This window comes from Copadichromis virginalis, linkage group LG17, assembly GCF_057382275.1.
Source record: "Copadichromis virginalis isolate Kocher_CV1m ecotype Utaka linkage group LG17, C_Virginalis_male_GT1.1, whole genome shotgun sequence".
NCBI classification, from domain to species: domain Eukaryota; kingdom Metazoa; phylum Chordata; class Actinopteri; order Cichliformes; family Cichlidae; genus Copadichromis; species Copadichromis virginalis.
The window spans coordinates 38,631,381-38,659,315 of NC_140634.1; the positions used below are offsets into that span (position 1 = coordinate 38,631,381).

At 41.5% G+C, this 27,935-nt stretch overlaps 1 protein-coding gene across 4 annotated transcripts in view; it reads right to left on the reverse strand.

Moving 5' to 3' along the window:
* pde4ba (phosphodiesterase 4B, cAMP-specific a) overlaps positions 1 to 27,935 on the reverse strand; it is a 215,680-nt gene that overhangs the window by 24,810 nt on the left and 162,935 nt on the right. The window lies entirely within an intron of this gene.

Consider the following 27,935-nt stretch of genomic DNA (forward strand, 5'->3'; position numbering starts at 1 on the left):
GGTAAAACGTGCTGGTTCCTTTTTTATGTGGTTGTGACCCTCTAGAAGCAGCACTGTGACATATTTAGGATGTTGATTCACAGATTAAATATTCTGATGTGTTGTAATCGTCCATGTCTCTCGTGCCAAAGCTACCAGCTTTTATATTTGCTGCCTTCCCCTAACACAGCGGTGGAGATGGCGAAACAGCGCTTTCGCGTGCGCGGCTGTCGGTGGAAAGAAGAATGCAGCTGTTACACTTGCTAACAAAATAGCAAGCGCGTCTCTTTATCTGTGTTTAATGTTTCTCACTTTAGTAAACAGAATTTGTGTGGCGAAGGTTCAAATCCAGTCTGGAATAATCTATGAAATGAGACATTATTGGAAGTAGCAACACACTGGAAGTAAACATTAGATTTGCATTTTTTGCAGGGTCGGGGGTCCTATTGTTTCACAGCATGTGAGTACAGCTCAGTGCAACAGTGTGACTTGTGGCTCTTCTACCTGCATTTAAACTGAAAGTCATTTACAACCACAAAACATAACAAAGGTGCTTTGACTGGGCCACACAGCGTGTACGTGTTTGAGTGCTAGGCCCCATTTTTGTAGCTTGCTGGCTCTAATCCCCCCTGCTTATACATTCCTCCCCACATTATACACATTTCTGTGAGATTTACAATCCGGTCGTTAAGTGATGACGCGACGAATCCTACTTCCAGGCCTAAAGTAGTCTGCGTTTAATATGGCTTTTGTGTTGTTAACATGTTTAATGTTTTGTATTTTCTTCTATTTGATCTCAAAAAGCTCCTAAAACAGTCAGTGATCACTGTTGACCTCCCTCGGCTTTTATTACCACTAATCATTTATTTAAGCTCAGTTTTTAAAACCTTAGGATGTAACTACAGCCCAGCCCATGCAGCAGTATATGAATGACTAACCTCGTATTGTGGATGGATTATCTCAGTTGTTCTCCTGGCTGAAGTTTGGTCCTTTTACAGCATCCTGCCATGCGATTACATTTGTTCCTGACCACCGAGAACACTCACGTTAACTTTTATCGAGTGGGAAAAAAGTTAGCTTGTTTATATTATGCTAACATAGCTGTGTCGCTAGTGGTCACGTAGCACATCATTATATACCAGCTAGCCAAACTTCAGTAACCCTACAAACGTCACTGCTGTTTAGTTTTCTGTCTTCATTTATGTTGGAAGTGATAACAGAGCTGTACGTTTTAATTTGTTTCCAAAACCCCGCAGTCAGGACATGCTATATTGTATTTAGATAGAAGCTAGCGAGCTAACTCCCTGCTAACTTCTAACTCCGTTAAATGTCATAAATTCCGTTTTCATGGATGCCTGGATGTTAAACTCAATTGTTACACCTGGTAGAGCAGAACGCTGATCATTTTATTAAAGATGAAAGAATTTAGACAGTTTTTCAACTCTCAGTAATGCCATAGTGATCGTTTGATATATGGACCTGCAGCGGAGTTTAGGTCCAGACACAGCTAGTGACGTCAGACTGAACGACCGGATAGAAAAGAAAAGCAACGCACAAAACGATGACTCTGCCCCATAAAGGCTGGACGGTTACAGCAGAGACCACGCTGAATCGTAGGAACGACAGCAGAAAGAGCTAATCAAATTCTGTGTCTACGCTGCTGTTACCGTCTAAAAACAAAGACTGGAATGAGAACTGTGTGACTGGAACATTCATTCATGTATTTATTTGTATTACTGGTATGTGACCTAATTTCAAAGATTGTTTTGAAGACGGCCGGGCCTCTTTCAGAAGTTCTGTTGCAGTGAATTCATTCTTCCATTATGCGAAGTCTAATCCAGACAGTAACTTTGTTTTATCTTTGCATGCAAGTGTTAAGATTTTATGTGGCTAAAACTTCAGTTACAGTAACATTAACCCAGAAACCAGTCCAAACGGGCCTTTGCTCCAAACTGAATCACGCACAAGTCTGAGGTTTCTCTGCCTCCGTCACGTGCACATTGTTCGCAGAGACACGGAGTGATTTACGCACGTAGGAGATGAATGTGAGGAGTACACGGTGAGGAGTGAAACGAGCTCAGGGACAGTCTGACACGGCACGGTCTGAAGGTTCGCTGAGACCTGAGGTGCCTTGTCGTACAAACAGTATCCCTCTTATCTGACCGCTCGTCACTTTCTGATGTAAAAACCTTCACAGTTTCGAATCTGTATCTCTCCCGCTGATAAAAAGACAGACGTCATTGAAGCTGTGTGTTTGGCCTTATTGTCAGCTCGGCTCTGAGGACCTGTGAGCGTAAACAGTCTTGTCCTTGAGCTGCATGCTCACGCACTCTCTTCATCTCACAACAGTTTCTAACATTTCTATATATCCAAAACTTGGGTATGCCCACCAAAAAAATGCACACAGACCGGGCTTTGTCTGTATTACCTGGGGTGAACTCCTGCATTGAAAGCAACAGCACTGACTAGACTGAATGAGCCTCATTGTCATGCTGACTGGCCTTTGGCCCTCAGGTTGATTTGCATGGATCAGAGGAGCCGTGGGACCCCGCTCAGCCAGACTTCTGTCAGTGTCGATGCTGCTGCTGCTTTATTCTCCTTTTTAAGTTCCAGAGAAGCTTCCAGACTTAGAATTAAAAGGTGTAAGTGGTGCATCTGAATTCAGGGATTATGAGAAGTGTTGGGTATAGAGCAGCTGTTGGTGGTCCTGAAAGACCCTGCTCTCTAAAACACCTCCAGACTGATTTGACACCAACAGATTTACTCACTTCTCACTTCCTGAGGGCGTGGCTGACATGTGGTCAATCACAGTGTTCTGCTTTTTTTCCCTATTTCAAATATCTGACTGCAGTAGAGATAAAGCTACTCTTTTTCCTTGATTCTTGTTTACGTGATCTTGGGTCCAGCCCAGTAGCCCCTCTTTGACTCAGTGTAAAGCGTGTGCATTGCATAGAGAAGCATCTTCCCACTAAAGAGCTGTTTTTGTGCAGGTTTAGATAAAAAATACCATCAGTTTGTTAAACTTCATCAAAAAAAGAAAGAATCCTACATCTCTGCTAGTTTTCAACAGGTGCCTGTAGCTGTCCCTCCCCACTTTTCCACTCAAAGTGGAAACAGAAGCAGAATATAGTGTGTATAGGCTGCAGGAAGAAGCCTTCATCACTCATCGTTCATATATTACTCAGTGAATTGTCTCCGATGAGACCCTGTCACCCCAAACCTCCTACTGTGTTATTTATTATTTATTATGTTACTGCAGTGCCCATTATGATGTGGTTCCTGCTCAGCTTGGTTCCTTTAGTGTTACTTGTGTGATTAAACTGCGGTGCATTTAAAGTTGTGTTCATAGCTGTAACATGCGATTCAGAAATGAGATCAGTCATGATATTATTTTTGCAAACACTGCAGGGGTAGGGGCTCCACATTAGCTTTTGTCACAGGCTGAAGCTTCAATAAAAGAAAAGTCATATAAAGTCATATTCATATAAATATACACACATTCATTTGCCTTTTTGTTACTTTCTGTTAATTTCTAGGGAAGCTAACCAGCTACTTTTTAATGATATCATATTTGCCCTTCTCTCCCTTCTTTCTTTTGGATTTAGTACTAAAGTCAAATAACTTATTTTAGCATATTAGACTATCGCTTTAAATGGCAAGTAACCAAACAAACTGGGACACAATAGCCATGGTTAACTGGGAGCGTTTTTTTTTCTGTGCTAATACAGTGACCTGGCATGTTCCTCGAGTGGGTTTCAAATCACAAAAGCAACAAAGTGCATGCTCAGTAATCACAATTATTGTTTTATTTTTAAATAAATGCTCATAGACAGCTTTACTACTGTAAAGTACTTACTACTAATTTAAGAAGGCAAGTCAGAAATCAAAGGGTTTCCAGGAGGGGAGCTTCAGACTCTACCAGGAGATGCATTACTGGTGGGGCGATCGTGGCTCAAGAGTTGGGAGTTCGCCTTGTAATCGGAAGGTTGCCGGTTCGAGCCCCGGCTTGGACAGTCTCGGTCGTTGTGTCCTTGGGCAAGACACTTCACCCGTTGCCTACTGGTGGTGGTCAGAGGGCCCGGTGGCGCCAGTGTCCGGCAGCCTCGCCTCTGTCAGTGCGCCCCAGGGTGGCTGTGGCTACAATGTAGCTGCCATCACCAGTGTGTGAATGGGTGGATGACTGGATATGTAAAGCGCTTTGGGGTCCTTAGGGACTAGTAAAGCGCTATATAAATACAGGCCATTTACCATTTACTGCTGCTAGATTTAGTGTCACGTCAGAAGAGCTACATGTGAAAATACATTTCAGGTGACAAATTGGAGTAATTCGTTTTGTCATAAACGATTAGTGTTATTTGTATTTTGACGGCTTGAACATGTCAGAAAATACGGACCGCTTCCACGTGCTCCATCCCAGGCCTCATATCACTCCTGAGGGTCTTATTTCAAATAATGGGGCCGTAAACAGATGTGCACTGCAGCTAGACAGGCTCTCTTCACATGTCACGCTTCTTCTGTTTCTTGGCGTCAGGACCTGAAAAACATTCTACTGAGGCCAAGCGAGAAATCATTTTAGTCCGGAGACTTTTCCAGCTGTTGTTGAACTGTTGTCAAGACAAACATGACTGTCTCATTAACATTATCTTGGCTGTATTTAGCGTGCAAGCCGTGAAACGGAGCCAATTCTGGCTGGTCCGGGTCGGGATAAAGTCGAGTTAACGAGCGGGGCAGGAAAGGCACCAGAAGGGTTCTGCAATGAAGGGCTTTGCGTGCAACGAAGGCTCAAGAAACATATGAAGACCAGCTGAAGCAAACCTCAAATAACCTCAAACAGCATGCCTACTTATGATGGGTAAGCATGCCTTGTGTGTCACTTCGGGCCAGCCCGTGTGTGTTTATGTGCGCCTCCCAGACCACATTACAAAATCAAATTGAACCAATAAAGACTGTTGGCAGCGGTGAGCACGCAAGACAAGATTGATTGTGTTCATCCAAACTGGCTAAGTAAGACTTCCTGATTGAATCAAGATTAAATACGACTCCCTCCCCGAGTAACAGCGAAATAGTCACGCGGCATTCACGGTGCAACTGAAGAGCAGTTTCGAAAAAGATACATGGATTTGGGGGGAAGAAAAAAAAAATAGGTTAATCGTTTCAGAGAAATGATAAGCAAAAGCATGCTTTTCTTGTTTTTTTCTCTTTGTTGGTAAAAATCAGGTGGCTTTTTATTAAAGCGGGCTGTTTAATCATTGACTTTTTTTAAAAAAAGCTGGCTTCCTGCGCTGCTCCACAAAGAGGACGCAGTAGCTGTGGTGTTTTTCTGGCAGGTCAGGTTGGGGGGAGTGCAAAAAGCTTCCCAAATACCCAAACAAAAGGCTCTGTCTGTGAAGCAGAGAGCGTTTGAATCCATCTGCACAGAGCTGAACAGGCCTGCTGGCAAGGGAATACTTCAGGGGAAGGGCACCCGTCTACTTTATGACTGTGCTGACGTCAATGGCATAATTCAAATACTTGCAGAGTGCATGCTTCCAGCTTTCTGAACCTGCTCTCTCTCTCTCTGTGGCAGGCTGCAGATAAAACCCGAAGCGGAACAGGACTCCGGTAAAACACAACATCCAAACAACAACTGGAGCGGAGTCACGGCTGCGCTCAAACAGCATCAAACCACATGGTGTTCATTTACTCGGCCTTCAATGCTCATAAAGCCAAAAGTGACAGATTGATACATCTTTGGAAATGAAATGTAAATTTGTTCACGGAGAGCGTAATATTACTTCAAAGGAGACTTTTGAAACTTTAATTGGTTTGAGGGGAAAATAAATCCTATTAGGGAGAACTGCAAGTGTTTTTGTACGGTTTTTATAGGTTAAAGAGGAAGAAGAAAAGAAAACTGAAATCAATTAAACCCCTTTCTATGAAGGATGTTTGTCTTTTACCGAAAGAGGGAAGTGACACCGCTTTTTGTGTGAAGTGGTGTATGTATGTGACGTACAGCAGGCCTACAGCCACTATATACGCGCTGTAAAATAAGGTAATGAAACAAGGACAAAAAAACAAACAAAAGAGTAGCATTCAAACCAATTAAGGTGTAAACGAGGAAAAAGGTTGAAATATTTATGGCTCCTGACTAACTTAATGACACTTGTGAAGACTCAGACTGTTTGCTCCCACCAGATGTTTAAGGATTGTTTTTCAGAGTTTTAATGACATCATGGCTTGTATTGTTAGATAAGTGAGGATGACATAACTGAACGGGGGGCCGGGATGATGACCACAGACAGACTGAAAACCCCCCAAAACAAAACAATCCAAAATGTGAAATCCTCCTCAAAAGTCCCGCGAGTTGAATCCAGCACAGGATCTTTGCTGTGAGTCAAATTTCCTCTCTAATCAAAATAAAAGGAAAAGAATAAAAATGGGAATTTAACAGCAATGTAACGTCATGCTTTAAAATAGAAGCTCAAAGCTAATCCCAAAATCCAGTAATGACCATCCCCTTGAATCTAATAGCTAACTGCACATAACATTACTTTACATGGTTTCTAGTTCATTATGTGGTGCTTCCTGTGCAGCAATGCAACTTCTCTGACAGGAAGGATATTTTTGGGGGGCTTGCAGCGTAGGTAGACAGGAAGTTGAGTTACATCAATGACTTTTTTAATCTCTACTATGTATAAAACTCTAGCGTTAGCAATTTGTGGCCTTTGCTTTTCTGGTTGGTGTCGAGTTTGTTCATCCAGTCTTACTGCAAGGACTGGAAATCATCCGTCTGTTTACAACTAGGAAACTGCAACCTAACTGCAACCTGGCAGATCTGCCGTTTTTAAGCCAAGAAAGTTAAAACACCGCAATGAAATATTAACAAAATCAAGAATTAAACTACGCACACTAAGAAGGAGAATCAAACCTAAAATAGGCCTCGTGTAGAAGAATACACACTCATAAACATACAGTCAAGTGGGTCTTTTCCTAAAACTGAGCTCTGGATCTCCCTTGGCTGGGAGCCCCGCGAACCCAGCGCCAGCGTGTATAGAGAGCTTTGAGTAGGGTAAATACTTGGCACAGCAGCTTGTTTATGACACTGGAGACTTGTAAAGTGGAGACCAGGCCCGGCCACATTTTAACACTGGGATTACTTGCAATTAAACCATGAGCTCACCACCACAACAGAAGCCTGTGTCAGGCTTTTAAAATGTATTTGCAGCTACAGAGTGAATACAAAGTGATTACTAGTGTTTGTTTTAATTTTTTTTTTTTTTTAACTGTCCAGTAAGCTATTAATAACTAGAAAGCGGTGCCACTTATTCTGTGTCAGTCACTGTGTGTGGAAACCTCTTTAACCCTCTTAGGTCACTTGACTGATACTCGAGAGTCCGTGAGTTGGAGGATGGTGAAATGTGACCTAAGGCTGGAAAAGGCATCAGTGGGTACCTTTCCATAGCTAATATGCAATAACATAACTGTTGACACACAAAAACAACCCAAGCAAGGTCCATTTATAGACGCGTACGATGCTTTAAAGAAAATATTTGGTACTTTACGAGTTGATTAACTTGATTTGTGTTGTATTTGCTTTTGTTCAGAAGATATGAAACAACCCTACAGAATAGTCACCAAACTTTAGTTTTATAAACTCACACATATAGCACATGGTATTATTTTCTTTCAGCAATTGCTTCCATATCTCAGCCGTTACCAGTTTTATTCATGAGCACTGATTCATCTGTTGCTGTCTGTTCCGAGGCAGCGCAGTGGCTAACACTGTCGCCTCGCGGTAGGAAGGACCTGGAAGATCCCTGTGGCTGTGTGGGTTCTCTCCAGGTACTCCCGCTTCCTCCCACACTCCAAAGTCTTGCACGTTAGGTTAACTGGTAGTCCTAAATTGACCCTACCATACGACCTGGGACCTGTTCAGAGAGTACCACGTCTCTCACCCCACGACATGGGATAGGCTCCCACTACCCTGAACTGGATAAGACGTAAATGGATGGATGGAAGGGCTTTTCCTTTCAAAAAAGAAAAAGAACAAAAGTTTATCGTTTGAGCGCACCTGGAAGAAACTGAAACCAGTAACTTGAACTAGTTCTCCACACAACTCTAAAACCCACTTCTCTATTTGTGCAGACATAAACAAACTGGCTAGCTCAGAGTGGATGCTTTAGAGTGGATGGTGCTACAATACAAGCTTTTCCTAGTAAACAATTTACACACTGGGGAAGTCGCTGCACGCCAGGACAGTTTTAGTGGAGCAACCTCACTGAACAAAGCACAACAGAGCATTTTATTTACTTCCTTATCTCACAATGAGAGGCAAGCTCTGGTCCTCAGGGGTCAGCCAGCCATTTTTCAAAAACCTTTGGGTTTTATGTCCATTTCAGCAACAAAAATGCATACTGAGTCGATAAAGGCCCACTTAGCGGTACTGGTTTAAAAAGGACAAAAAAGGCAGTGATTAAAAGATTGAAATTGGCTTTTGGCGTTGGTTTAAAATTAACTGAGAAGTTAAAGAAATTTTCTCTATGCAGGAAAAACAGTGACAGCAAAAGTCTGTCGCCACTGATAAAAGTCTCCCAGACAAACAGCAACATCATCCTAGAGGTCAAAGCCACACAAAGTACAGCAGCGTCAGAGTCATAAAAGACTCTTTCCATCGAACTGAGGTAAGGAATTAAGCTGTTATGCAACAAAATTCCAGTGTAGAAAACATCCCACCCTACCTTTCTTTCTCTTTCCCCATTTACGTATCTCTGACAGTCTCAGCAACAGCCAACCCATCAATCACCCACTACAAAGAAAACACAGAGAACCAAATTCCTGGAAGGGAGCAGACGACAGAAAAGCACTTCATTTTAAGGTGAAAATCAGAGCTGGGCTGTCAGGATACGGAAGAATTAATGCAACTGTCCTGCAACTACAAAGGAAGAAATCGGTATACGAGTGATCTCAGTCGACGTACATCTGCAGACAGAAACACTAAAAATTCCCTCAATTATTTTTTCTGTCTGGGAGTGGTTATCATTCCTTCGTGTTTGCAGTGGCACACCTTCTACCAAACAGAAGATCTTCTGTTAGGCTACAGTCCACAAATTATTTTTGGAAGGAATTTAACGGACAATTTCCTGTAGGGCATCGAGGTTGGACGAGTACGACATTTGTTAATCAGCGAAAAATATCCAAATAAAATGTGACTGCCAGCTCTTCGATGTGAAGAATCACCATGCAATGGGTCAGCATGGCGATAAGATCAGCTGAAGAGTCTGTCTGGATGGAGACCTCTAATGCAGTTAGTGAAACAGCTGTTTCAGGCAGATCATTTGTTTACTTTGGGGAAGATTCTAAAATATCGAAATGTGGTTTCCTGGAAAGCTGCGCGGAGACTCCTCTCAGCTGAAAGTATAATTGGAATTATACTTTAAGACCATAATGTGATCGAAATTGACTGTTAATAACAACTGAAAGCTTGTAAGTATGTAAACAGAAAATCAATCAAGCACGGCGAGCTGTAGTTAACTTCCAACTCTATGACTCGAGGGGAAAAATAACATGTTCATCTTACATATTAGCCCGAGTATTCCCAAAGGGCACCTCGGCATGTAAACATCCAGATTCCTGTTTGCTGCAGAGGCAGGCAAGGTGACATAACAGATGCACAAACAATGAGAGGTGGCCTCTGGTGTTAATCAGAGGCCACCTGAAGTACAACTGCCATTGTGCAGCATTTTCCCATTATGTTGCTTTTAACAAAACCACCAGACTCTAATGACAAAAATGCAACTTTACCCAACAGAGCACGGGTGCTGCAGGTTAAATGTCTCAGTCTTAGTTAGTCTGTTTGCTTTAATGAGTGATTTTGGTAATTTAAACAAGTTAGGCCTCACTCACACAAACTTAGAGAGTGGTCAGAGAGTTGGACAGCTTTCAAAAGTTTTATTTTTTAGGGGGTTCCTGATCTTTGGTCTCTAGGCTTGGGTGACTGGAGCTTTGGAAACTGATTTCACAGCCAGCCAACAACCTCTACCAATCGCCCATGAAGCAGTAGTGACATTTTTGGTGCCAAGTTTCTGGTATTTGGTTGAAGTCTTCTTGAGTTCTATCGACCAATCACAGTATTGTCAAAACCAGTTTTTTTTCTGGCCACACAAATCGAGCTGACAAACATCTTGCGCCTGTGTTTCAGGTTCTTTATTTACTATAGATTTCTATGAGATGTTTACATGTAGTACATTGGTTTAAAAAAAAAAATAGTACAGTATGGATTAAATCCATTTACAGAGCTGGTTAATGATTTTAAACCAGTCTGGTGGGCGGATTATTATCCCTCCCTAAACAAACATTTTCTTGAAAACACTGACACAGATGCGATGCAGAAACACAGCCAACAAACCTTTTATGATTATCGCCTCAAGGATTCACCTCTGGTTTTTCTTAAATAATTTTTTTTCTTTTATTGCTGTGCTTACAAGTACGTACGGGGAAATTACACAAAAAAGTGAAATAAACCTGGTGTGGACACGCATACAAAAACCTCCTCAGAAGAAAAAAGCACCACTTCAGGTTGGTCTCCATAACAAGTACAAACAAGTTTCTTTTATCTCGACTGGCATACTGGTGATACGGTCTAAGTTGTGAGTAAGAGGACTCGTATTACAGCAACCTTACGCATTCACAGACAAACGCTTACTGTAGCCTGCACGATACATGAGAGGCCCTGGCAGAAAATATTATTGATGACGTCACCTTGTCTCCAAGAGTCAGATCGCATAAACAACGGTAAGATCTGAGCTGAGCAGGAGAGCGGGCGGTTTGGCGGAGGGTCGTGATATTCCGCATCTCCTCTCTGAGAGTAAACGTACAGCTACCCACATCAGTCACAAAGTGTGCACACAGTCGCACATACACACACAGCGTTGGCAGGCTCATCTAAAGCATAAACACAGGTACACACACAAATTCACCTGGTGAGGCAAACAAGGGTTCAGTAATATGCCTGTGTGGGTTCTCAGTCATCCAGGTTATGATAAACTAAGGAGCGACTGGACTTCTTCAAGTTTCCCAAAGACGTTTCAACTCTTATCTAAGAAGCTTCTTCAGTTCTAAGAACAAATGTTGCCGAGTCCCAGGTATTTGTCCCTTAAGAGGGTCGTTAACCAACTATTGATCAAGGTGCAACAGTAAACACACACACGGTGGGACGTGCCTTTTTCAGTGCAGCCAAGGTTTGTGTACACATTACATTTCAAAGTAGTGAGCCAGTGTTATTGGCAGAGAACAGCATCAGGAGGACAGTTTGATGGCTGTTGTGGTTTCACAGTGGGCTGGGGTTCCCGCTCTTCTTCTGAATGCCAGTCATGTTTCCAGGGTCTGTGTGTGACACATAGTGGAGAGGATGATAGAAATGTTTGGACAGGCTGTGTGGCTGACCCGAAGGATTATGATAGATGGAAATAAAGGGAAAGTCGCCAAGACTCTTGCCATCTCTTTTTCTCTCTCCGGCATGCGCTGCAGTCCACTGCGCATTCATTTTGCCGGTTCAAGACTAATGAAAAACATCCTCCTATTAAAAGGCAAAACAATGTAATACTGTAAGGCTGTCTTTCACTGCCTTCTGGAACAGCCTTGATTGGCAAGATAACGCTGTAATTTCATCAAAAGTCTCAGACAAATGCACTTAGTTTTATTAGTTTTAAGTACAGAAGTTTCTTAGTAAAGTACATTTTTGGATTAAAAAAAAACAACTTTATTAACATTATGAAATGTCAAAATCAAATCTTACATGAAAAGAAAGTCAACTCTGAAACCTGCAGAGATGCAAACATATATTTGCACAAACAGGCTTTACATAGAGTCCAAGTTTGCATGAACATTTGTGTCTGCCATTTACTGCTACACAGAAGTTCTGAATATCAAGTAAAAGACTGTAGTAATCTTCTCTTGACCACAACTAAACCCAAATGCAATCTTTGCATTTGGGTTTAAAAAAAAATTACAGTCCTGACCGCACGTCGCTGCAAGCGGATGATGTAAGCGACTGCCGAAGGTTGATCGGTAGATGAATGGGCCTAAAGTGATAGCGGAGTTCGCCGGGAACGGGAGAACCGCAAAAAAATTCATAGACGAAGAAATAAATCACGAAAAGCACAGAAAGTGGTCGCACTCGTTTTCACTTCATCTTTGTACAGAGTTTTTTAATCTCGTTCTCCTGCGCGGCGGACTCAGTGACCAACAACACGAGTCATGACAGTTTTGACACCTCAGTCTACATCATTAAACATGTGCTTTTACAGCCATTAGAATACTTTGTATAGACCCTCCCAAACTTTGAATGCAAACTCAGTCATCTTGTTCATCTTTCAGTAAAGTGCTAAAACTAGCATCCCACGTAATCACAGTGAACTAAGGATGTGCCTAAGATCAAAAGAAGCTAACAGCTAAATTGCTAAATGCGAAATTCAAGGCTTCAAAATCTACAATGGTTGACACTGGTTTGACAACTGGTCACAGCAGATGGCCCCGCCCCTCACTGAGCCTGGTTCTGCCAGAGGTTTCTTCCTGTCACAAGGGAGTTTTTCCTTCCCACTGTAACCGAGTGATTGCTCATAGGGGAGTGTTTGACTGTTGGGGTTTTCTATCAAACATTGAAGGGTCTTTACCTTACAACACAAAGGGCCTTGGGGTATTTGATGTTATATAAATAAAACTGAATTCAACTGAATTATGGTAGCTTTATCTTGTAGATACAATCTATGTCGACACCTTAAACACCACCATTTTACTTTTGCAGCTGTATGAACATGTCAGCTCAGCTTTTGCTTTTAGCACACAGTAGTTGGACATCACCAAAGTAATTTTTTGACCAGAAAACATACTCAAAGTCAGTCTTTTTTTTTTTTTTCAGGATTATTCAAATCAGATTTATTGAAGATCCCAAAATGCGACATGCAATTTAGTGCAATGACTATTTCATATTACTGAGGAATAAATCCATCAAGTACTGCTCGGGTGTGTACCACATCAGAATTTGGCATGACAACAGCCAGCTTTTATCTCAAAGTGAAGTGACGGGAACTTGCAACAAAAGAACAGTGTGTCCATGACGCTGTGGCACAAGATGGTCCAGTTTTATTAACCACAGTTAAAAGCAGCAATGTAAAATCCCTTCTTTGCATAATTGACGTTACAAAGACCTGCACTCTTTAACTTTTGCTCTTTTTAAATCTGCCTTTAAAGCATAAAGTTAACAGAATTAAGTCAAGCATCAGTTATGTTAGTCATATGCATTTAGTGAACTAAAAAACTGATTTTCAGAGGTCAGTTCTTCAAGCATGGGATGTGCTGTTACTCTTACTCACTGTTTAGTGCAATCTGCTGCAGTCGCATTAGTCCTGCTCTTTGCAGCAATGTCCCTTGGAGACGTTAACTGAGGACACAGCTGCGAGTGGATCATTGTCTTGATTTAAAACTCTAATTCGTGAGAGGGAACACACCACACGCAAGCGTCCATTTGGGTATAAACATACAAGGGTGTCTTCATTGAATGGACAGCTGAAGAGGATAATACATGACCCTGGGTCAAGCGCCCCCGAAAACACAAAGCCCTTAATGAGCATCACACTGTCCCCTTTCCACACGAGGTGCAGTTTTCACCACAATGAACACACCTGCTTTCAATCGAATGATATTCGGGGTAAATAAACGTGACTGTTTGGAGGAGGCATTCATCATCGGTTTGGGAGAATTTTTTGGTTAGATCCAAAAAATGACGCAAGCCTCGCTGCCATGTGTCACGCATACACATTTAAAATGCAAGAAAAGACACCTCATGTAGCAGTTAGATGGTATTTTGCCCCTTGCTCAGGGACATCTGTTTGTAAAAATTACATGAAAGATTTCATTTGAATCTACAGCAACCATTTTTTTTCTCCACAAAGTCTGCACAGGTTACTCTGCATGCTCCACTGTCAATGAAAACAGTTTAAAGGGAAAATTATGGTTCCCTGGTGGTAGCATGTTGGCAGTCCATGGACAGCCTGTCTACCTGCAGAGCACAGTGCAGCTGGTCTGTGGGTTACTCTTCGTTGTGCTGTTGTTGGCCCATCAGCCAGCTGCAGACAAGAGTGAAGTTATAAAGTAAAAAGAGCCGAAGTAAATCTGAGTGCTAAAACCAATGAAATGTGTCCACTTGAGCCACTGTCACTACTGGCTTAGAAAAGCAAAGTAGCAATTCTTGAGTAACATGAACTTGAGTAACATGAATCAGTGGATGACGTCTGTGCAGATGTTATATATTTTATTAGGATTTGAGAGACTGATTTTGCACAATGTATGTGATTCTTTTGCAAAATGATCAAACTTGCAATTTGAAAAATGTAAAGCTGTTGCAGGGATCCTACCTGCTGTGTGTTGCAGCTGAATATTCATTTTGCTTGTTTGTTTGTTTGTTTTTGGGCCATCTAAAAATAAATATCAAATAGAATTTAAGCCAAGTAAAATATCTTTAGTATAGTGTCATCACTACAGAATCCACAATATACTTTGACAGTATATTAAAAGGGAAACTATGTTATGTAACCCAAAACTCAAGTGGTCTGATTTTCATCAGAACGGAATGTAATTGAAATCTTATTTGTCACATTTAACCCTCCCACTTTATTTGTTCTGGGTTGAACAATAATAACAGCAAAGAGTTACAAAATAAAGAAACTTTATTTTTTCTTCTTACATAATATGTGTTTCAATATGTGTTTCAAACCATATAAACTATTATTTTTCTCCCACCAAAGGGAGGGAGTATGTAATCAGTTCAGCTTGTGTTTTTGTTAGCAGTCTAAAAATTACCACAAAAAAGTACCACAAATTTAGTGGTAGAGGCCAATAATAGGTAGAGCTGATTTCATTTAGGTGAAAATCAGGTCAAGGTCACACCAAATGTGAAAATCAAAAAAAGCTTACCATATTTTCTGCACTATAAGGAGCACTTAAAATCTTTAAATGTTCACAAAAATCGTCAGTGTGCGTTATAATCCGGTGCGCCTTATGTATGAATTCTGGTTGTGCTTACCTGTCTCGAACTGATTTTATGTGCTACACGCTCAAAAATCTGTCAAAAAATGTTTTAGTACGACTTTGGTAGCTACGAAGCCGCACCGGATTGTTGGAGCATTACGCTGCCGTAGTCAAGAGCCTCGTGGAGGAATCCGGGTCCAAACTCCGCTTCAGGTCCCAAAGTTAAACGAACACTGCAGCATCACTGAGAGTTAAAAACTCTCTAAATTCTTTCATCTTTAATAAAATGATCAGCGTGGCTGCTTTACCAGGTGTAACAATTAAGTTTAATATCCAGGCATCCATGAAAACAGAATTTATTAAATTTAACGGAGTTAGAAGTTAGCAGGAAGTTAGCTCGCTAGTTTCCGCCTAAACATGATATAGCATGTTCTGACTGAGAGATTTCTAACAAATTCAAACGTACAGCTCTGCTATCACTTCCAACATAAATGAAGACAGAAAACTAAACAGCAGTGACGTTTGTAGGGTTACTGAAGTTGGGCTAGCTGCTATATAATGATGTGCTACGTGATTGCTAGCGACACAGCTATGTTAGCATAGCATAAACACAGTGAAGCTGGAGGATGAACGCTAACTTTTTTCCACTTGATAAAAGTTAACACGAGGGTTCCCGATGGTTAGGGACAAATGCAATCGCATGGCAGGATGCTGTAAACGGACCAAACTTCAGTCAGGAGAACAACTGAGATAATCCATCCAGAACACGAGGTTAGTCATTAATATACTGCAACAACATGGGAATAGAGCCGCTGCAAGAGAATTCAACATTAATGAATCGATGGTATGGAAGTGGAGGAAGCAAGAAGAATGAGCTGAGTAAAGTTTTGATTTATCTGTCTTGTTTTGCTTAATGCGCCTTATGGTCCGAAAGATACGGTATATGGTTTGTCTTTAAACTTCACAACATACTAGACCTCGGTTACATGAGTACCTAGGCTGGGTAGGTATTTGACCTTGACCTTGATTGTTAGCACCCAAGGTCAAAATGAACCTTAAAAGGAATGATGTGGAATAAGGAGGAATATTGATGGGGAAACAACCTGCTTAACTGCTGGAGCTGGCACTGACACAGGTCATCAATTGTAATAATCAGACTGAGCTGTTATTAAAAGCTCTACAATAACACCCTTAACTCAATATAACAGGTATATAATGATGGTACCATTTTTGCAAGAGGTAGTAGATAAGTTTACTGTATTGTTACTTCTTGCTTCTTCAAACGGACATTGCTGGGACATTTTCATTTTACTGTTTGCAAAGTCGGATCCGTTACGGCGTCAAAGAAAATCTAAGTCAATAAATATTTTTGAGTCCTGATTTCAGCCATGGCTAGCATTAAGAGCATTAGACACGATAAGTGTCAATAGAGACACATATTGTACACGCACACATACAAACATACTGCCAGACATTAAGAACTAGTTCACGGGTAAAATACACATTCCAGAGTAAAGCAAACATCGCATGTCTGTATTTTTCTCAGAGCGAGAGAGAGACTGAGGGCAAACAGTGTTATCTGCCATAGCTAAGAACAGACTCTTCTCTCTATAATTCCTTCTCTCAATATAAAAAAGCAGTTTCTGTGACCAGCAGAACACCTTGTACAACCCAACACAACATGCCCCACTTAACATTTAAGCTGTTTAAACTGGGGCTCTTAAGTGTTTACACAGGTACCAAAAAAAAAAAATCACTGTTAATGTTTGCTTGGCCACATCGTACACATTTTGTACAATACTGCATGTGCTGATTTGTACGTCTGATGGTCAGTTAGTCATGAAAGAGAACCCAGAGTGCACCTTTTTTTCCTCATTCATTATTCAGTGTAATTTAACGTGATGTCATATCTGAACACTCATTATGCCGTTTGTGACGTTAATTGCTCTCTACACAATGAAGCAATATTTGAGCATGCGTACTATGCAGAAGTGCTAATATGTACACCCTATTGAGAGTTAAATATGTTTTTCTTTGAGAGGTGAAACTTGCACAAGAAACTTTTGACAAACGCTGAATTGTATAAAGGTAAACTTAAGAACTACACAGTAAGTCCACAAAAAGAAACACTAGAGACAGTAGAATGATTTCTTTGTGGCAATTAAGTAGGCCTAAAGCAAAAGAAAAAATACAGCAGTGGTTTTCCCCTTTGACTAAAATAAGATAAATTTCCCTCAGGACAATTGTTAAAGTGCTACAGAAGTAACTTGATCGGAGTAACATAATCAGAATACTTATTTTTTTTTTAAAAAAAGTTTTTTTAAGATGCTACTTGCGCTGTAAGGCTAATGCAGTACTCAGACCTTTTTCTCTCCTAAACCATTTTCAGGGAGATGAATCGTTGCTTCAGACTGTTGTTTGTCAAAGTTACCAGTATAGTGAACATTATTCAAACTAGTAACTTAGCAGATTTTAGGGACTAGCTCGCTAAGCTAACTAGCTGGCAGCTAGCTAAGCAGCTAGCTAGGTAGCAGGCTTTATAAAAAGAGTTGTGAGATTGTCTTTTCTGAATTTAAATAAGCAACATTCAACCCTAGCAGCAGTTTTCAGTGCTGCTTAGAAGCACCAACCCTAAAGTATGCATGTCAAAAATCCCTGAAAGAAGTGCTACATGCTAATGCTTTTACTGTGTTTTGCATATCAATTTAGGGCATTGCAATGGTGATAATCTGAAACAAACAAACAATAAAAATCCTAATTTCAAAAGATTCTCTTCAATATCAAAACCTGTTGTGGAGACCCAGCCTTAAAGGCTCACCTGTGAAACCAGTTAGTAAAGCCCTGAATGAGCTGTGACTGGGGCAATGTGTTATAAGTGTTTTCATCCTGAGGACCGTGACGCAGGTCAAGCCCTGTCTGCTCTTTGTCTCATTGTCACGCCAAAGGAACTCATTTGTCCCCGCAGAAAGATGAATGAAGTGTTAAAGAAAAAGAGCTTGTGGGTGGCGTCTGAACACCTGGGGGTGAGCGTGTGTTTGTTTCCTGCTGTGTGTCTAAGGAAGTTGCTGTCGTCCTACGGGCCTGTTTCCTCATTAATGTCATAATCCTGACCGGTGTAGACTTCCTTCCACGGATAGAAAGTTGTCTGCGTGACAAACACACACAGACACACTCACTTGATTCACAGTCACTCATATAATAGTCATACCTTTGTTTTGCATGCATTTACAGTTTCTATTATGTCATCCGTGCACATACATCCAAGCAGACTGTCTGCACCTGCCAACTTTGATGCAATTCAAATGCATCCACTGAAGTCCTTACCCTGCCTCTCATCCAACACAGTGTGTGTGTGTGTGTGTGTGTGTGTGTGTGTGTGTGTGTGTGTGTGTTTGGGTGCTTTTACTATCAGAGTGTCTAAGAAGTTTGGGAACATTGAAGTTGAAGATAACTTTATATAAAGTAGTTTAATTATGACTAAGTTATGAGTGGTGTGAAAACTGTATTAAAACGGTTTCCATACAACTGTTGGCTACAGTTTCCCCTTGTTATTAACAGTGAAACTACTTATCAATACTATATTATTACTTTGTTATGCTGGAAAGCTGTTGCTGTTTTCTGAGTCATGCGAAGGGCTTAAAAAGAAATCGATATGATTATGAATATAATTGAAAAACAGCACCCTATCTTTATTGCATGAACCACAGGACTTGCAGAATGAATATGAGCCATGATTTACATAATCTGTGTTGAACTTTAAAAGCCGTTGCAATAGTTCGTTCAGATATTGTCAGTGGCAGTTGCCTGCATGCTGGTGGAGATGTGCCGCAACACACACCAGCAAATACACACACTGCCTGCATAGGTCTTTTGCAGAAGAGCCTTCCTAGGAATGAAACAACTCTGCCTGGACACATGAAGCACTTAAACAATTAAAATTCCAATATTGTTGCTTCAGAGTTTGACACACAGCAGACCAGCCAGACTCTTGTATAACAGTGTTTGGGTATGATTTGTTTTGGGAGCAGTTGGGAAGTAGTAAAGAGGGCAGGTGAAACAAGGGGCAAAAGTATAAACAGCCATTAGCCTCTATCAAGCAGAGAAATGCGACCGAGAGTATGTGTTGCTCAATGCTTGGATACTTCTTGGAGAAAGCAGGGAAGAGTGAGGCAGAGGCCATGGTTGTAAAAGACGTCACTACCACAGCAACGGTCGGTGTTGTGGACGTGCGCAGCAGAGTGTGAGCTGAGAAACAGTTGATAGGCTGGTGGATACTGTATCTGCAGCACTTAGGCATGCTTGCTCAGCCATAATATCCCTCAGTGAACTACATATCTGGACCGTGACACTTTTCCAGCATTACTGCACAAACTAAAAGATGGTTTGTAGTTCTTGGAGCAGGGGTGGGGGAACTCTAGGCCTCGAGGGCCGGTGTCCTGCAGGTTTTAGATGTGTCCTTAACCCAACACAGCTGATTTAAATGACCTTGTCAACATGTCTTGAAGTTCTCCAGAGGCCTGATGATGAACTCATCATTTAATTCAGGTGTGTTGACCCAGGGTGAGATCTAAAACCTGTAGGCTCTTGATGCCTGGAGTTCCCCACCCCTGTCTTAGAGACTTATTTCATCGCCCGAAACCAGCAACTTTTTGATATATTTCAAAAAAGCCCCAGTATTAGAAGAGCAGCAGGCAATGCAGCCCAACACGGCCTAATCTGGCTAATCTTTCTGGTAAACACAGGGTTTTGTATCATTTTTGCGTACGCATGTAGGTTCGTGAGATAAGCACACTTGTCACACTAGCAGATCTTCATTTGTGCTGTAGGCCTGCATCGGTGAGAAGGTCAAGACAGCTGCACTCGTTCCTACTAGAGACTCTAGTTTTAACTGGGCCTGTTAACATGACGACCTATGTGTGTTTGTGTGTACAGTAAATGAAAAGTGCTCACAAAACAGTACTACTGCACACACAGCAGCTGCAAGAAGATGCAAATATATGCACAAAACAAAAGTGATCACCATATGATGTCATGCATGTTTCTACCAACAACAAACTGACAGCATGTAGTCCCTCAAGGAAAACTGCTCTTTTGATGGAAGTTACTGAAGGAGGGACCAGATGAAACCTATATTTTTGTAAAGTATATCTTTGTTAACCAGTTTTTGACGCAGTTTTGACGCAGTTCTTCACAAAAATTGCCCATACTGCAGAACCAAGTTCAAAGGTTTTCTTGATAAATGGCTCTTATACCAGGATACTTCTTTAGTCTAAAGTTTGGACAGGGTCTAGGCTGTCTTTGGTCACATGCTACCACTCTAAATTAATATCAGCTGAGGTTTATGTGTATGTGTGATTATTTGTGCCATGCTCACGAGTGTCTGTACATATCTGAGGAAGAAGTGAAACATCTACGAGACATCCAAGCATGTTTCCATGTAAACAGTCATTAGCACCATAATTACCTTTGCCATCATCAATCAAAACTGTCATTTATGAGTTAAGTACACAGACTATGCTTTTTATTTTTAGCTGAGAAAGCAATTCCACACATAAAAATATTCTTTTACTTAAAGTCTGATAGATAATTGTGTGTGATTTTCAGCGAGTGGTGTGTCTGTCTGGTTTGCTATGGCTCCATCGACTCCTGTTTGTTACTATAGCTGCAGTGGCCCAGTTTAAATTCCTTTAGATTCCTTTTCACATAGATGTCAATACAAGTAATAAATAAGACAGCTTGACTCAGAAAGAATTCATGTTGTTTCTGTGTTGGGTTTCTTCTTTCTTGTCTCATATTTTCTCAGGGTCCTTCTTGCTTATTCTTCCTCCCTTTTCAAGACAACCCTTATCTCTCCTGTCCTCATCACTCCTCATCACTCCTCCTCCTGTCCTGTCTCTCCTGTCCTCCTCTCTGTGACCTCCTCTGTGCATTCCCACACACACCGGGCCACTGTCTGAATCAGGGAGTGCATGGTTGTTGAAAGCCTGCATTAAATAACATTTATAAAGAGACTGATATGGTAGTCCTACTTCAAGGCCCTTTGCTCTACTTTCTGCTGCACACAGAGAGGCTTAAATAAATAATTTCATGTATGGTTCTGTTAGTCATCATGATTGGTAGTTTCTGTTTGCCAGTATAAAAAGGACTTTGATAGCACTTTTTGGATTGACCAATACTCAGAACACCAGCGTCACTGTTCACAGTTTGACTGTTTGGCATTGCCATAGACTGAGAGGGTGTTGACCTTAAAGGTGTTGGAGTCCCTGCTCCTTTAAGCTGGTCTTGATGCATGCTCAATCATGCAGGTAAGTAAATCCCAAAAGGTTGATTCTGTTCATCGGGACGTTTTCATCATCAGGTGACGTCTTCAGTCTCAGCTGATTGCAGGTTTCTCCAATCTTATAAACAGGACATTTGGACAATGACTGAAACCACCCACTGAATGAACAATGGGACTGTGAGCTCAGTTCCTTCATCATTAATATGCATATTGTCGTGACCATTGATCAACAACTACTGATCAATAACCCTGAGTCCCATTCACAGAGAGTTGGGGAATGGCTGCAATCACAGCATTGTAAGATGGTGACAGATGTACCCTTAGGCCCCCTCCTCGATTCAGAGACGGTCTTTCCCTTTTCACGTAAATGGCCTCCTTGACTCTGCGCTCAAACCAGCGTTCCTCCCTGTCCAGGATGTGGACATCCTCATCACTGAAAGAGTGTCCACTGGCCTGTAGGTGTAGATAGACTGCAGAGTCCTGGCCTGACGAGGTGACTCTTCTGTGTTGTGCCATCCGCTTCGCTAGAGGTTGTTTGGTTTCCCCGATGTATAAATCCTGGCACTTAACAGCGTACACTATGTTACTCTGTTTGTGTCGGGGGACCCAATCCTTAGGGTGGACCAGTTTTTGGCGTTTAAAAGCCACAGAGACCAGGTGTTTAGAAATAATGCGTCTCAACTGCTCCGATACTCCTGACACGTACAGGATCACCAAGGTTTTCGCTTAGGCAGCTGAACCCGAGCTGAGACTGAAGAAGTCACTTGGATGAGTGACGAATTGTTTCTCCCACTGAAAACGTCCAGATGAACAGAATCAACCTTTTGGGACTTTCAAGCTTGGCAGATATTTGCAGCTGCCCACATGGACGAGCCAAATGCCTCCTGGAGAAATGTAAGTACAACTGGGCTTTGAAATCTAAGAACAGTGTACAAACAGACAAGCACGGTGGTGGCAGCACCATGCCCTGGTCTGCTTTGCTGCCAGTGTTACTGCTACATTATGCAAATTGGATGGAATAATGAAGGATGCTGACCTCCAAATTCTGCAATTACACCTGCAATTACACCTACGTAGCACTTTTAATTCTTATTCTTTTATTTTTTCATGTCTATTTAAGTGCTATTTATGACACTATGTTTGCACTGAAGCACCGCAGCAATTTCCTAATGTTGTAAACCTGCTCAACATTTGGCAATAAACCCCTTTCTGATTCTGATTCTGAAATCAACAGGTAGATGGTTGAAAATCGGACACAACTGGGTATTCCAAGAGGGGAGTGATCCCAAACACATAAAAACTGGTTTTGGGAGGGAAGCAGGTTAACATTCCGATTTTGGAATTGTCTTTCCAAAGCCCTAACCTCAACCCTAATGAAAATGTGTTGACTTTGCCAGGAGCTCTACCAATTCTGCCAAAAAGAGTGATCAAATACTCAGCCAGAATTATACCAAACACTTGTTGACTGTTATCAGAAGTGTCTAGTTCTTGCTAAGGGTCATTTTGCCAAATGTTTGTGGGGCTCTATGTACATTTGACCACGTTTGTATAATTTTGAACCTGTGCAGATTAAACACAATCCAAAATAAATTCAAACTTGTGAAACCAACTTGTGAACTCTGTTTTTAAAGTCGCTAAAGGTGTATGCTGTACAATCATTCCAGCCTGGAAAAAGAACAGTTCAACGAAACATTAAAAGCAATGCCAGTCATGCCCATGACGGTGTATTTAAACTTCTGATTGCAACTGTAAAAATCCACAATAATTATCCGTTCTACGGCTGATCCTGCTTGTTGAGGCAGATTGTATTTACAAACATGTACGATCTGGCACATTTAAAGGTTTTAAATCTGAGCAGCAAATGAATTTATGTAAACCTCTCAGGAGTGCTTGTCTCCATTATGAATCCTGCGTACAAACAAAGCTTTGATGACCAAATATAGCAGCAGCATTATCTTGATCCACCATTGTGTTTTTATAACAAGCTTTTCCTTAAGACACAGCTAAGAATTTCCTGGTTATAAACAAAGAGAAAGTTCTCCAAATATGGACAGTGCCATACACAACAAATATCTGTGCACTGGTTTCTATTTGCAAAATTGTTGTTTACTTTTTTCCGCCCATCCTGATTCGGGCCACGCAAGCGCGTTCGCTATCGTCACTCATACTTGGTGTACAAAGTTCACCAAACAGCTGCTTTTGGGGAAAAGTCATGGGAGGCCCCTGTCCGCTTTATAAGAAAGCACTTACACAATGGAAAAGCACATTACGATTTAAAAGTCATCTCAATGACACCTTTCCACACTGCTAATCGGCCAAACTGAGACACAAGCGGTGTGTATGCGACTAAGGTCTGGAGAGTTCACGAGCCCTTTGCCTCACATATATCCTGTATGACAGCATTTCATCACAGAGGTCGGCTTGACGAGGAAATCAGGTCATACCTCCGCGAGGTTCTCCCAGCTAAGTGCGTTACTAATGGGATATAATATTTCCTGACTCTGTTATGACACCATAACACACGACAGCTGCTTTGGGTCAGTGGCTCGCTATTATTTGGAATTTCTCAGCACATGTGAATGCGGATCTCAAACAACCCATTGGTGACTGTGACGTGATAATGGCTCTGTGAAAACAATGCGTTTTCGTCACTGAGCTCAATAACTGTAACGCCAAAAGACTCCGAAGCCTTAAGAGTGGACAGTAGCACAGCTTTTAAACACTGTGTGCATAAAAACTGATTTAAACCCCAATATATTTACAACATCTTTCAATGTACTCACTTTATCTTCTTGTTCAAGTGAGAATGGGGACATTAAATTATTTTTAACCTGCTACCTGCTGTAAGCTGCGTAACATATCTGATGCTCCTGTGTGAGAACAGCCCAGGTATTTGCAAGTTGACGTCACGCGTCCTTCTACCTGCGTGGCAGCATCTTCACTTTCCAGAAGTGAAAATACATCTGAGCAGACTATCTGCACTAATCTGATATATGTACACATGTGAAAGACTACCTTTGATTGTCTCGACTTGATTGTCCCACCATTGCCTTGAGTTAAATTCACATTACTTTATGATTCCAACACATACTCTTTTCACCTAGTTGTCCGACTTATTGCATAAATCACTTAACAGTTATCTAGAAACCAATCTGATCTATCTTCAGTAGTTCATCTACGGCATGTTCATCTTTGTTGTGTGAGAAAAAAAGCGTACCGTACTTTTCCTAACTGTTGGGTACCGTGTGATGACAAAGGCACTAACCACACCTGACACTCAGAAGTTGTCAGGTGTTCAAAAGTACAACTTCTAAGTGTGCTTTTGAACTGTAACACTTTAGACTACAGGGTGTGGATTAATACGATAACAGAAATCTGTGGACATTTCCACTTACTGCTGAGTAGAAGTGATGGACGCATAACAATCCCTCACCACACACTGGTACCAATGAACCTAGAGACTTTCCCCACATCCACCTTTTGTCAGATTCACATTTGAAACATACAAATAAAGAAACAATACAACCAAGAGCATCATCCAGCAGCTGTCTGTGGCATTACGTTTCAATGCAGGCTGCAGAGTTTCAGCAACAAAATGTCTCCGTGTCAAAGTTTCCCTCAGCAACATGCTGTAGCCTAAGTTGCTTTGGAGGCAAAAACCAGAGTGATATTTCTTTCAGCTCTCTGCTCTCATAGGATTTCTACGGTGACGATATTTATGGCAGCACTGATGATACGAAACCTTCAATTCCTCCAGTTTAAGCAAAGAGCAAAACCTGCCAATGATTGTTGAGGTTCTCATTTAACAACCACTTTATCCTAATGCATAGTCTAATATGATCTCTATATATTTGTAGATTAGAAATCTATTAGAAAATTACTAGGTCATTGAGTTTATTGTTACTTTTTTGAAGATGATTTTCTGATTTTTTTCATTTGCCTTTCGTGTTATTGTTAGCAGAGAACACGTTTTATTAAAATTGAGAGCAGCTGTTAACATCCGTTTGACTTCTTTCAGGAATTCTATTCAAAACATGGCGCTTCTTCCATTTTTAATATTATTTTTCTCTTTAAGAGATTCAACTCGTGTCCTTAGAGAAGGTGAAATGGATTCGGCACCTGAGAGCGACGCGGTTTGCACTACTGTAGGTATTTACGTATTATATCATTGTGTCAGCATGTGCATGTTTGTGCAGTGTGTGGGCACAGACAATAGGCCTTTGTCTCTTCGTATCCTATTTTTCTGCAGTGGGCTGACACACACACACACACACACACACACACACACACACACACACACACACACACACACACACAGTTCCTCCTGGCTTCCGTCAAGTTACAAGAGTTTAGAGACAGCAAAACAGGAACAATCTGATCTTCGCTTCCTGCCTCACGTTTCCTGCCCCATCAACCCCCCACACCTCCTCAAAATAATGGCAATGAATAAAAGAGCGAAAAGATGGCGATGGTGGGAGAGAGAGATGCGGTTGCATGTGCATATGTGAATACAGGTAGTGTGAAGTGAGGACGGGGCCAAGAGAGTCATGAGAAAAAGGTGGGACTGAGTTCAGAAGTGATTCTGCAGTGGGCAGGCGATGACTTATAACAAGTTTACTACACGAAGTGACGACACTGGAATACTTGATTAAAAGTTTTAAAGTGCGTTGATGCATTTTAAAGGTTTCCTTACTTATCTTATGATCGCTTGAAAGTTTCCCACACTACTGACATACTCTTACACCTATGAGCAAAATGAAGTCACGTAGTTTGGTAATTAGAAGGCTAACCATCGACATTGCTGACAAGCTTTTGCAGTAACAAGCAGACTCCAGTGAGGTATTCGGTCAATTGCAGCTCGGCGCATCTGCAGCAGTGCTGGCGGCATGACTGCGGAGGACTTTAGAATGCACGGGTCAAGTCAGACTTTGGGAAATACCCCTCATGGGTCTCTTTGGAACTAAAACGAGGTCATTCATCAGCTCGTGAGGCTAGCTTAAAAGCATGATCTCACATGAAAAATTACAAAGCAAATGGAAATGTGAAGAAGCCTGCGGTGCTGTTGTGTCAAGTTCATTCAGACTTCTGCTCCTCACTAAAACACCTCTCCTCTTTTTTTTTATAACTTTTACTGTTTCTCTGAGCATCTGCGTGTGGTGCTAAATATGTAAACAGATTAATGATTCAATTTAAAGAAGGTTGGTTATGCTTGAATTTGTTGTGCAGCCTGTTAAGGTGGCCCAGCGTAGTGCTGTTGAGACATGCATGTGGGCCGCAAGTGTAAATAAATGTTTCCATGAATTGGAGGATTAAACTGTCAACTCCACTCAGTAATTCTTAAACTTTGTGACTCTCAAACGACTGAACTTGAACGTAATACGCACCAGTAATTTTGCGACACCCATACAAAGAAAGGTCACAATGCACGTTATGCAGCTTGGTTATGACACACACACACACACACACACACACACACACACACACACACACACACACACTAACTTAGAGCACCTGATGAACTGCGGTTCTGAAGAAGGAAGTGAAAACTCAGTCCATCTGCTTTGACAGGAAGTCAACAGAAGCCACATACAGGCTTGCTGACGTCAATCAGAGCCACAGGAACACACACACACACACACACACACACACACACACACACACACACACACGCCAACATTACTCACAATACTTGATGATTATATGATATAAAGTGAGCATCTTATCAATCCGCATCCACTGCAACATTGTACAGAGTTTGGATACAATTGCACGAAACGCTCACTAACACATGTCGCTGAGTTAACTGTGCACACAGCAGCGCGCACGCACACACACACACACACACACACACACACACACACACAGACATTGTATAAACAGCATAATGCGTTACTTCCCTTTCAACGACATGAAGTCATGTATTTGAGCAATAACACAAACAGACCAGTAAGGACCAATTCAACAACAATGTGCTGAATTATGACTTATTTGGACTCAAAAATGAAAGAAGATTAGAAGCTGTCTGATCCTCCTGAAGAGCTCAATATGGAAGCTGCCCCAAACAAAGGAGACTAAAGAAACTGTGCGAGGCTTCATTTTCACTGGGTTAACCGTGATACCTTATCTGGCCTGAATGGGTTTCATGTCAAACATCTTGGTTATTTGATGGTTAACTGCCTCGCCATTCTCAGTTTCACTGTTGCTCATCTCGGTCTCTCTTTATACAACAACACATTGTCTGGGACTGTTTTTAATACCCTTTGCAGACAGTGTGGGAACATCTGCCTACAGATGCGAGGTCTCATAGTTCACTCTTTTAATAAAAGAATGAAAGACAAATGTTGATGCATCTTAAAATGAATATTTTGGGGAAAACATCATTTTTAGTGCACATTCAGTTATCGCCTATGGCAAACGTGACATATAACTGTGTGCAAAGACTGCATTTCCTTTTAATCTCGTGCAGCTCCTGTCTGGTTTAGCTGGTTGCCGTGACATGACGGCTTTATAACGACACTTGAAGGAGACCTGAGCACATGTCCGATGTGTACACTTTTAACCGTAATTACTGCTCGCGCCTCTGTGAAACGAATGACCTCGGCTGAGCAAGTGCACAAGAACAAATCTTAGCACTACACAGAGGACTGAAAGGACTTTTCACTTTCCAAAGACA